The sequence below is a fragment of the Dermacentor andersoni genome, chromosome 10 (assembly GCF_023375885.2).
Source record: "Dermacentor andersoni chromosome 10, qqDerAnde1_hic_scaffold, whole genome shotgun sequence".
NCBI classification, from domain to species: Eukaryota; Metazoa; Arthropoda; class Arachnida; order Ixodida; family Ixodidae; genus Dermacentor; species Dermacentor andersoni.
In genome coordinates this window covers 100,462,297-100,473,764 of record NC_092823.1, presented here as the reverse complement: position 1 = coordinate 100,473,764, position 11,468 = coordinate 100,462,297, and the positions used below count along the sequence as shown (strand labels likewise).

Below are 11,468 nucleotides of genomic sequence, written 5' to 3'. Positions count from 1 at the left end.
ATGACTTTTTCAAATGTTCTATTAGGCGCAGATCATACTTATTAGCGTTGCAACTTAGGTACGATGGCATGTTAGGTATCCGACCGAGAGAGCGGACGAGCTGTGCTACCATCGAACATTTTCAACTTCACTGTCTCTCGGTTTATTGTAGTAGCGGCAAGTACAATAAAATTTGTTTGCTGCTTTTCCATCAACTGCATTTGCGTTTGCGTTAACTGTTCTGTCGTATTCATTATGCCTCGCGGAGCCGGTAACCGGTTCCGATCTGTATCACCTTGAACGTCACAATTATTTCCGATTTGCTTCCTGATACATTGATCTTCTGCTAGTTCCATGTTGATTTTCACCGTAGCTATTTTGGTGGCGTCGCTCATAGGTGCTTTGGCTTTATTGTTCACGCTTGCGAATAGGCCAAGTGTAGTCAGCTCTTCCATCACCGCAACGAAGTTCTCACATTCGAAAGCATGGCCCTTATTGAGGGGCGGCCATCCCATCTGGCGAGGTGGCAAGTCATCCACGTCTTGTTTGTGTCAACAGCTGCGCCAAATATAATGTTTTAACGCACGGTAATATCTTTCCATAATTTAGTTATGCTAGTCAGCTGCCATTACAATCCTCCATGTCATCATGCTCTTCTCCACCTTTGTCGTCTTCGTTATCTGTTCATTCATGGTCACTGCAAAAGTCCAAGGGCGACAACACTGTCGTCGTGCCGTGTGGTGTGTGTACGATTGAAATCATGCGAATGTGAACTGACAATGGGAGCTCTATCGGAGGCCGGATTGGAGGAGGGTGTTCTACTCCAGCGGCTGCTGCGTATGACGCGGCCTCGTGGGCCCTGTATTGAGAGCGATATATCTTGAGTGCAGTATCTATCTAGGTGTGCTGTGGGCTGATAGCTTCTTGGGCACTATGTTCCGGCCAGTTAGTTAGCGTTGAACGAGACCCAGCACGAAGGTCAATTCGCTTGCTACTGCTTCTGCACTTCCTCACTCCAGCGTTTTGAGAGCGGGTTCCCGTGATCATCGAGTGAAAAGTTTTTATGTTTGCTTGTGCGCGCGTGTATGCTCGGTAATTTAGTTAGTAAGCGAATGTTAACATCATACGACCAATAAGACTACTATCCTGACTTTGTTTATCTGTCTACTAATTTGGTATCCCTATGAATGCTTGGCCTTCCGGACCAAACTGCGACATTTTTTTTAATAATTACTACTTTCACGGCGCTTTCTCATGGCTATGCGTCCGGTCCCGAAAAAAATGTAAAAAAAATTACGAGAGGCATGTTGTTTTTCATTTTTGCATTTATGACATTATACCCAGCACCCTAGTATACAAATGAATGATTTAAGATAGCACTATTAAGATTGCAATATTGCTTCTTCAGTCATGATTTCATCCCTTCGTGGGTTGTAGGCATTTACTGTAAAACATTATACACGTAATATAAAAATGCATGCAAGCGTTTGTACGTGCATTCAACTCAACGTTCTGAGTTTCTGAAGAAATGACCGCATATTATTTCCTGAAAAGTACGAAAATATTGTTTGGATAAAAATGTACGAAGATTCATCGATTCATCCTATCGAAGTGCGTGAAATTTGGCAGGTATGGCCAGCGTAACATTTGCACGAGGACGACAGAAATATAGGAACGTGAACATGCAAATATTTAGCCTATTTTTACTGTATCACTGTCTGGTACTGAGCAAAGCAAAGTTTCAACATGTTTTCACAATCTAGTTCTATATATCTCTATCCTCTTCATGAGGTCTAATCATATGCTACTGTCGGCACCCTCTCACTTTCTTGACAATGAATATTGTTCCTCTACTACACGCCTATATCTTTCGCGCAAGGTTTTTTAGAAGCTGAACTCTACATTTAGCTCTTTCGTTCAGGTGGGATATTATTTCTTCTTGCATGATATTTTACATTGCCGTCTTCCATAATCCTACACTTGCTTCATAGTGCGGTTCCTAGCTGATTCTCAAGATTCTCTGTTGTGTTCGAACGTTTGCCGCATAGGTTAGATTTATCACAACACGCTGTTTTTTCGCGATGATAATGGTAATGGGTAAGTAGTTGAGAGGTAGACTGCTTGACTATCAATCGTTCAGTACTGTATGTGAACTGACGTTGGTGCTTTACAGTGCGTCTAATACACAGTTCAGCACAATATTACCCAAGAGAAAAATTTGTCCACACTACAAAGACACACTTTGACCACATAGGCTCAATGATTTAGAAAGCTGAGTAATTCATCACAGAATACTAACTGGCTGGTGAACCCGGTAGGCAGCGAAACGCTTAGACACGAACCTAAATACAAGCAGAGATTGCCCCGAAAATGTTGAAGTATCGCACGAGTTCAAACTATATAAAACTCGTAAATATCGAATGTTACGTACTGGAAGGTCATGTTCAGTCTCTGGTAATCAGCATATTTCGGAGTTGGCGAGCTAGTTGAACCAAGCCTGCGTAATTACCATCAAACAACAGTAGTTAGTAAAAGGAAAAGGTGAACACAATTTATGTGCGTAGGATATTATGATGTAAATTCCTCTCACGTGAATGAAGTTCGTATATTGCCCTTCGTAGTGTGGTTTCTCTACACGTGGTCTTTAAAATTTGGCATCAAGAATTCATAAAGCTCACTCTTTTATACTTACTGGGGTCTGCCACAATAATTTCTGTCATCGCAGCCAACAAGTCCAGGAGAAAAGGACGACATACTTGGGTACCAGTGAGCGGAAGGTACTCGCCAAGAATTTCGACTCATTGGCTTGGACTTTCGAGCTACACTGTTCCCAAATCTGGCATTCAACGTGCGGCTCCGGCTGCTTGTGAGCTGGGACCATGGCTTTGCTGGAGGCCATAGCGCCCCTCCTACTGCAACTTCTTCCCCAACGAACAGCATGTCCTCAGCGGTGCATGATGCACATCTGGCTGGCGATAATGGGCGATTCTTTTCCACCTGCGTCCATTCCGTTATTGCCATGAGGCTGCGTGAGGCGTGGGTCGCCCGTGCTCCTTTAACATGTTAAACTCCCTCCACTGCCACTGAGAGCAGGCCACAGCGGCCACCAATGCATTCGCGCAATACTATTTTCAAAAGCATTGGCATCCCACTGCAATGTTGTGCGTAGGCTCTCACACGAATTTAGTGAGAAGTGAGTGAGTGAGTGAGTGAGAGAACAGAATTTAGCGAGCACTGTTCAGTGTTCAGACCAAGTTGGGTTTAGGTAGAGAAAAATAGATTTTTTATTGGCATCGTTGGCAGCGCCGTGGAGATGTTTTTGTAAATGGCTGTAGCCTCACGTTGTACAGATGACCAGACGCCGCTGCTTTCCAGAATCCAGGTGTGCATTGAGGGGCTTGACTTCGCAGCTATCGCATGGCGGTTGCCCTCTAGTTATCAGCGCATCTGAGATGGCTGTCCGTTCTCCTAGCAGTAAATAGAAGAGGCAACCTTCGTGCTATCTACTATTTTACTTTCACAAGAAAGTTTGGGAATAAGATTCTTTCTGTTTCAAGGGTACTCCTGGCTCCAGTTGGACATTGGAATCTGAAAGGCTCCATCAACTAGTTTGCAGAATCCATCCTAAATTAGAACATGTAAAGCTAGCCGGATTTTGGACGTATGGGAACCTGAAAATTCTTGTCGAGTATAAGGATGCCTACTCTACCATGCCCACTTTCGATACACCAATCTGCAAGGTTCCGCCTGTTGTTCGGATGGCGTACTCTCACTACAAATTCCGCGGGACAGTGTCATTGTTTTCGGAAAACTAAGGTGACTGTTGGACCTGCAACGTGATCAGCGTCATTGACATCGCAGCTTGTGAGGCAAAGGGAACCGGACAACAATTCAACGAGCTGTGGCAAGACGCTGCGGTCTCGGACTTGAAAATTTTAGCTAGGGCTCCGTGGCCGCAATGCCCCTGATAATGTGGTCACACGGATTCCCCATGGGCAAACTCGGTTAGCGTCAGAACTCGTCTTCACATCCACTGTTGCCAAATGGTTGCGCATCCTCAAGGTTCAGGACAATAAACACTAGAGTGTCATGGGTGGCAAGTCCCGAATGGCCGAATTTGAGGTGCCCAGATCGTTTTGTCGGGCACGAAGCGGCAGGAACCATCTGCTACAGTGACCATGACTTCAGAATTGTTCACGACGCATTGTTATTCTCATTGTGTTCTGCCTGGTTAAGAGAAGGCTTTAGCTCAGGTTCTAATCCGATGTCGCCTATTCAAGTACTTTTTAAATGCACAAAGGCTTTGCCGATAGAACGATTGGGCCGACTTGAAGCAAATTTGTTGCATTTAAGTGAAAAGATAAAATTATACTCACTGTCATCCGAGAAACTTTCATTTTACGGCTGAATTTAAATAGTGAGAACTTAGTAAATCTGGAAACCATAGAAGCAAAATCTTTACAAATTTGCAGCTCTGCAAAAAAACCAGCTATCCCATTTCTGTCAACTGCGTCCTTTAGAACATTCAAACCTAAGGAATTGGATGTATAACTTGATATCGTACCTCTAATGGGTACATCGTTCACAACGGTTTTGCCAAGTATTACAGACACATCAGTGGCAGATTTGAGACAAATTTTGTGCGCTTTAAATATATTATTAGATGTGATTTATAAAATTGAGATGGCTTCCTTAATTGCTTAGTTTTGCAGTTGTAAACTTGATAATTTTGTTTTCTGCAGTTGTGCTATATTCAACAATCTTCAACGAAGGTTTACAGTGCAATTTCAAATCACCTCCCAAAACTCACTAGACTTTAGCTTTTTCTTTTGGATGCAACCAACCGCATTGCCTTTGGAGCATGGGTTACCGAGAAGAACGATTTCTCATTTTCCAATAATTTAGATAAGAGCCTCCGAGCTAGAGCTCCCTCTGAAGTAGCAGACCCAGCTATGACTGAGTGGTCGCCTTCCACGACACCTCCTGGTAGCACCGAAACCAAGAGCTTATGCAACGAAAACCACGATCCGCGCAGCGTGACCTTTCAGGTATTTGTACGTTTTACGCGAAAGGAGTGACACGGCAACAGCCTCGGTCACCGGCTCCTCGTTTTGGCACTTGGTCATAGATTGTTTCGGAGGCTGGAATTGTGTGTTCTTGCGAACCAGTCAAGTTACGGGCCTCAGCACACTTGTAACACCCCGCTTTGTTGGACTGCCAATGACGCAGCTGCGTGCCTGACTGCCTGCACCCGCTAGCCATGATGTCCGAGTTAGTTTATTATAGTGTAATGATTCCCAAGAGGCCAGCAGCCTCCACAGAGAGAGTAGCAGTGAATTTACTGCTACCATTATGCCGGCCCACAGGTAAAAGGAGCGATGTCTCGATGCATAGAAATGACTGTAGAGGCAGCAAACATCCAGTTGTGGCTTTGAGTCTAGTAGCCGGTGCTTGGAGCTGGGACGTATTCATACTTTATCTGAAATTTTACTCACTCCTGTCATAACTTCCAGGAAGGGCTTAACAACAAAAATAATTAAAATTGTAGTGAAAGTACGTAAGTGAATATTATGGCGACTTACTTATCATTCCAGTTGACGTGAGCTAGATCAAATGATAAAACAAAATTAACAATGGCCTCTCAAGACATCTGCGCTACGGTATGAAAATATCGGTCACACTAGTAATGTAACATTTCAAAGCGCCTAAAATATTCAGAACTGTGTAGCGTCGCACTGCAGTGCTTCTTTCAGCGATTTCCTTGCTTTATTCACTGGTAGTGTACAAGCAGTTTTATCGTTACAGTAAATATACTGACATTTCCAGCCACATTTTGGTCATGGCCGTCCCTAAGCAGTAGCAAATAACGTTTAAGTGCCAAGAGAATGGAGCTGAATCCGTGTTCTTTCTCGCTAGTTGCGTGGCGTGTCAGTGCACGGGAGGCATCGAAGGGACCGCCGAGGTCGATGGTGGCCTGATGCATGCTTTCTTCTAACGCGTCCAATCTTGGAAGGCCTTTGCCTAATCTCACGCTGCTCCTCTACTGGCGAGAAATGAAGCACATGCCTCTCATCCTCTAGCATTTTCTTGGCAGCCAAGAACACACCTTTTCCGCGCACCGCATTTTGAATGTTTGCTGGGCGTCCCAGGCCTAAGGATGAGCCAAAGTGGCTGCTGTTTTTTCCCGTGCTGTCTTGGTGCAGGCCTGGTGTCAGAGAACAAGTATTATCTGCCCGGGAAAGGGGCAGTAGTAAAAGTGGTCAAATGAGTGGTAGCACGAAGACGTCGTTCTACACGTATGCGTTATGCTCGCGGCAAGAGCACATCACGCCAGCCGTTTGACAGCGAGTGTACATGGTCATCGTAAGATTTCTGGTTACTGTGCATGCATGTCATCTGCTTTTATTTAGTGTGGGAATAATTACTGGGTATTACGCCTGCTAAAAAAAGTAAGAACCTAGCTTCCCGTATTTGTCTGATACTTTGCAATACATGTAAATGTTTCGTCTTCCTGGTGGAATTCGGACTCTTTTATAGAATCTAATACTTTTCTGCCTTTTCATTTACTGTTTCATGACACTTATGACAAGCCATTTGGCACCCAGTTTAAAAGTGGGAAAAATTATTGTTCGTTCTAGTGAACGTAAAGCTTTTGGAATAGGTAAAACATGATATTTTGCTCAGCTGTATTCTCAAAATTACTTTGAAATAAAAGCAGATACATAAAAATTGACAAGGTTCATCTTGCCGTCAAGGTATCATCTTGTATTAACTAAAGTATTCCAATAATAAGCAGCTTTACTTACGTGAATAATGTCATTTTGTAAGCGGTTAGGAAAAAGCCGGGTATGGGAAGTGTATAAAGAACTGTCGCAGCAGGCTCCTCGGTGCAAAATGTATTATTGGTGTGCAGATCTACAAGAGAACAAATCGTAGAGTTACAACAACAGCTTCCAATCTGATAAGAAGTAGGATTTGTCAACAAGTGAAAGTTTCATTAGAGATATTTAAAATTTATGGTAATTGTGCATTATGCTAGGCTTAATATCTTTAAAATAATTACAAAAGAAAACACATTAAAATATAAATAGAATATTTGAATATATCTTAAAGATATTCAGTTGAGTACAGGCAGAGTGAAATTAGGAAAAAAAATTATATGATTTGAACAATGTATTCTCATGGCAAATCAGTTTTCAGGAATGGTAGCAAGGTACCATTGTACCAGGCCATAGGTACCATGTACCAAAGTGTAGGAAATATTAATAAAAATTGTTCATCCGAAGGTAGCACCAAAATGCAATAAAACAAATGCATACTATTGTTTTGTAGTGCATAATTTACAAAGTATGGCGCGTTTTGAAAGCTCTTGCTGCCATCAAATATATTACGCTAGTTTCCCTTTTCGAGCGGTAAATCGAAGCCGCTGGATCAACTTGGTAGACGTAAAGCGAAGAATGCTCGCGCCCATGTTGTATTCTTCTGCCAAAAAAGAACTGCCGTTTATAGTAAAGGAGAATACAAAAGAGAGCGTGCGCTTGTGTTTATTGCGTGGTATACCTGAGAGCTCACTCAAGCTATCAGATGTCAACAATTGTTGCGTATATTTAAGAAGCGCGTGAACTTCCTTGTTAGAGAATAGAATAGTGCCAAGCATGTACAGTATCGTATGCTTTGCCCCATTTTGCTGTTATTTTCTTTCTAGCTCTCAATTATGGTCTAAGCGGCTGAGCGGGTTCTTCTGTGTTCGTCCTTATATTCGTCCTCATTGTTAAATTCCAAGATTTCATATCAAATCGAAGTACGAAACGAGGTAGATAGAAAGCAAAGAATCCATGTTACGGTTTTTAGAAATCATTTCAATCCTGTTATTATTGTTTCGGAACTTTCCTCAGCTTACGGCATGTTTATGTATGTATGTATGTATGTATGTATGTGTGTGTATGTATGTATGTGTATGTATGTATGTATGTATGTATGTATGTATGTATGTGTGTGTATGTATGTATGTATGTATGTATGTATGTATGTATGTATGTATGTATGTATGTATGTATGTATGTATGTGTGTATGTATGTATGTATGTATGTATGTATGTATGTATGTATGTATGTATGTATGTATGTATGTATGTATGTATGTATGTATGTATGTATGTATGTATGTATGTATTCTGGGGATACTTGATCGACTTTCACGCCTCCCCTGACGTTGGTTTCCCAGCATGGATCTCAAGTTTTCTGTAATCCGTCTTCTCTCTCTCCAGAAGAGGGTTATAGCGCCGAAAAAACACAACACACAGCAAGCGAGACGGGACAGGCTCAACTTCCAACTGTTTATTCACCGCGCATGCGAATGAATATAAGGTCAAACAAAGATGGGTAGCAAGAACCACACATGCGCACGAGGTTTTTACAAAAAGCGGATAAAGATAGGCGAGGTACACACGTAGCTCACGCCCGTGTATCTAAAAAGGCAGTTTCATTCTTATAAATGGAGATAGATGGGGCGCTAACACAATCGCTACAGTTTCTTTGAATATAGTAGGCCTCCAACAGTTCACGGGCTGTCTGGTCCTTACTTCTGCTTAAAACCTTTGCTTCTTTCAGCCTTCCCACACACTTAATCTTCCTTTCTTCTCCGCAGGCTTTACAATGATGCGGCAGATGAGAAACAGTACCATTTTTTAAATCGCGATTATGTTCCGCTAATCGGTCATTAATACAACGGCCGGTTTGTCCGATGTACTTCTTTCCACATGTGAGAGGTATCTGATATACGACACCCACGGCACATTTAACAAGTGGGGCTGCATGTCTCTTTTTACAGTCAGTTTTTTTTACCTTGTTGGGATCAGTTTTCACGCACAAGCCAGCCAGTTTCTTTGGGGCAGAAAAAACCACAGGAACCTTATATTTTGTCGCTACATGCTTCAAATTGTGCGCTACCTTATGGGTGTACGGGATGACAACCGGTCTATTTTTGCTTTTGGGGACGTCATCTTGGTCGCCCCTCTTTGTACTTTCTTTTTTCGATTTTCTCAGCAAGGCTTCCGCTACTCCGGTTAAAATCGAGGTTGGAAAGCCTGCTTTTTTCAACTTCCGAATCTGGGTGTTAAAGCTTTCCTCTGCCTTATGGCAACAAGATTTCTTCAGCGACGCTTCCAGGCACATCTGAGCAATGGCGCGCTTTACTGTCTTTGAATGGGATGAATCATAAGGCATTAGGAAGAAGAAACCAAGACAGCAGCATGGCACTCAGGGTTCTGGGGGGTACTAGTATCCCGGATGATGTAGTTGCCACCCTTAGGAAGGGCCCGAAGTACAGCATCGAGCCTAGGATTCCAGGGCATGAGCTACTTTCCTTGAATCGAAGGATTGCCGGTAAAGCTGACCCAGAGGACCAGGAAAGGTGCTTGCTAGATGGCGTGGACAGCCTCAACAGGACCGCGCCCATCAACGGAACTAGACATGAGTCGACCACCAAAAGAGTCGTCGAGTTCTTCGCCGACCAGAAGCTGCGACTCACCCAAGCGGACAAGCAGGGCGGATTCGTCATCATTCCGTCTGGTATGTTCAACGAGAAGGCTCATGAAGCTGTGCACAGGAATTTCCGGAAGACTGTGGTTAATCTGGGGAAGCTGTAATCTAATGCGGTTTCTCTGTGTGAAAGTATTGGCTTGGACAGAATTGCTAAAGGTATACGGCTTTGTAAAGGAAATAGCTTGCACGTGTTTTTCACTGCAAAAACCCATAAGGAACGAATCCCGTTCAGATGTATCGTGAGTGAAAGAGGGGCTTGGCAGAGCCAAGTTAGTGGTTTCCTGCTACGGCAACTTAATGGGTTAGATGTCGAAGACCCATTCTCTTGCAGGAACTCTCTTGATGTTGTTAAATTTTTGAATGACAATAAGTCTTCAGGTTATATGTTTTCCATTGACGTTGTTGACCTGTTCTATTCTATCCCACAGACTGAGTTGTTAGCCGCTGTACAGTCGTGCATTGAAAAGAATGGGGCGATTTCCTTCCAGAACTCTGCCGGTGTTTCTGTTGCGAATTTCTTGGCATTGTTAGACTATTACTTGTCTTGCACGGTGGTATTATTTGAAGACCAGCTGTTTGTGCAGAAAAAAGGAATTTGCATTAGTTCCTGCGTCGCTCCAGTGCTATGTAACATCTTTCTCGCGCAGATGGAGAGGTCACTGGCAGATACTTTCGACGAAGCCAAAGTGCTGAAAACTTTTAGATACGTTGACGATTTTTTAATTATTTTAAAGAAAAAGGTTTCCTCATCTTACCCACAAATAGTGGAAGAAGTTTTATCTGGTTTTAAACTACTTGGAAAAGGTTTAGACTTCACCCATGAGCTTGCCCAAGACAACAGATTGCAGTTTTTAGACATTGACATCACCCTTAATGACCAAAGCTTTTGCTGGATGTATCGCCCTCGCGCACAAAAAGAACTAATGCCTTATGATTCATCCCATTCAAAGACAGTAAAGCGTGCCATTGCTCAGATGTGCCTGGAAGCGTCGCTGAAGAAATCTTGTTGCCATAACGCAGAGGAAAGCTTTAACACCCAGATTCGGAAGTTGAAAAAAGCAGGCTTTCCAACCTCGATTTTAACCGGAGTAGCGGAAGCCTTGCTGAGAAAATTGAAAAAAGAAAGTACAAAGAGGGGCGACCAAGATGACGTCCCCAAAAGCAAAAATAGACCGGTTGTCATCCCGTACACCCATAAGGTAGCGCACAATTTGAAGCATGTAGCGACAAAATATAAGGTTCCTGTGGTTTTTTCTGCCCCAAAGAAACTGGCTGGCTTGTGCGTGATAACTGATCCCAACAAGGTAAAAAAAACTGACTGTAAAAAGAGACATGCAGCCCCACTTGTTAAATGTGCCGTGGGTGTCGTATATCAGATACCTCTCACATGTGGAAAGAAGTACATCGGACAAACCGGCCATTGTATTAATGACCGATTAGCGGAACATAATCGCGATTTAAAAAATGGCACTGGTTCTCATCTGCCGCATCATTGTAAAGCCTGCGGAGAAGAAAGGAAGATTCAGCGTGTGGCAAGGCTGAAAGAAGCAAAGGTTTTAAGCAGAAGTAAGGACCAGACAGCCCGTGAACTGTTGGAGGCCTACTATATTCAAAGAAACTGTAGCGATTGTGTTAGCACCCCATCTATCTCCATTTATAAGAATGAAACTGCCTTTTTAGATACACGGGCGTGAGCTACGTGTGTACCTCGCCTATCTTTATCCGCTTTTTGTAAAAACCTCGTGCGCATGTGTGGTTCTTGCTACCCATCTTTGTTTGACCTTATATTCATTCGCATACGCGGTGAATAAACAGTTGGAAGTTGCGCCTGTCCCGTCTCGCTTGCTGTGTGTTGTTTTTTCGGCGCTATAATCCTCTTCTGGAAACATGCACCAACTAGCCCCGCAACAAGTATTACCCCGTCTTCTCTCCTTAGCAAAGCGCTG

General features: G+C 43.2%; 1 long non-coding RNA gene across 1 annotated transcript in view; it reads right to left on the bottom strand.

Annotated features, from left to right (window-relative positions):
• Positions 1-2,427: 2,427 nt before the first annotated feature.
• The window catches only part of LOC126543580 (uncharacterized), a 19,345-nt gene continuing 10,304 nt past the window's right edge, over positions 2,428-11,468 (bottom strand). The window contains exons 2-3 of the long non-coding RNA XR_008608303.1: positions 6,786-6,894; positions 2,428-2,476 (exon numbers count right to left, since the gene is read on the bottom strand). This is a non-coding gene — a long non-coding RNA (uncharacterized lncRNA). The remainder of the gene's footprint in view (positions 2,477-6,785; positions 6,895-11,468) is intronic.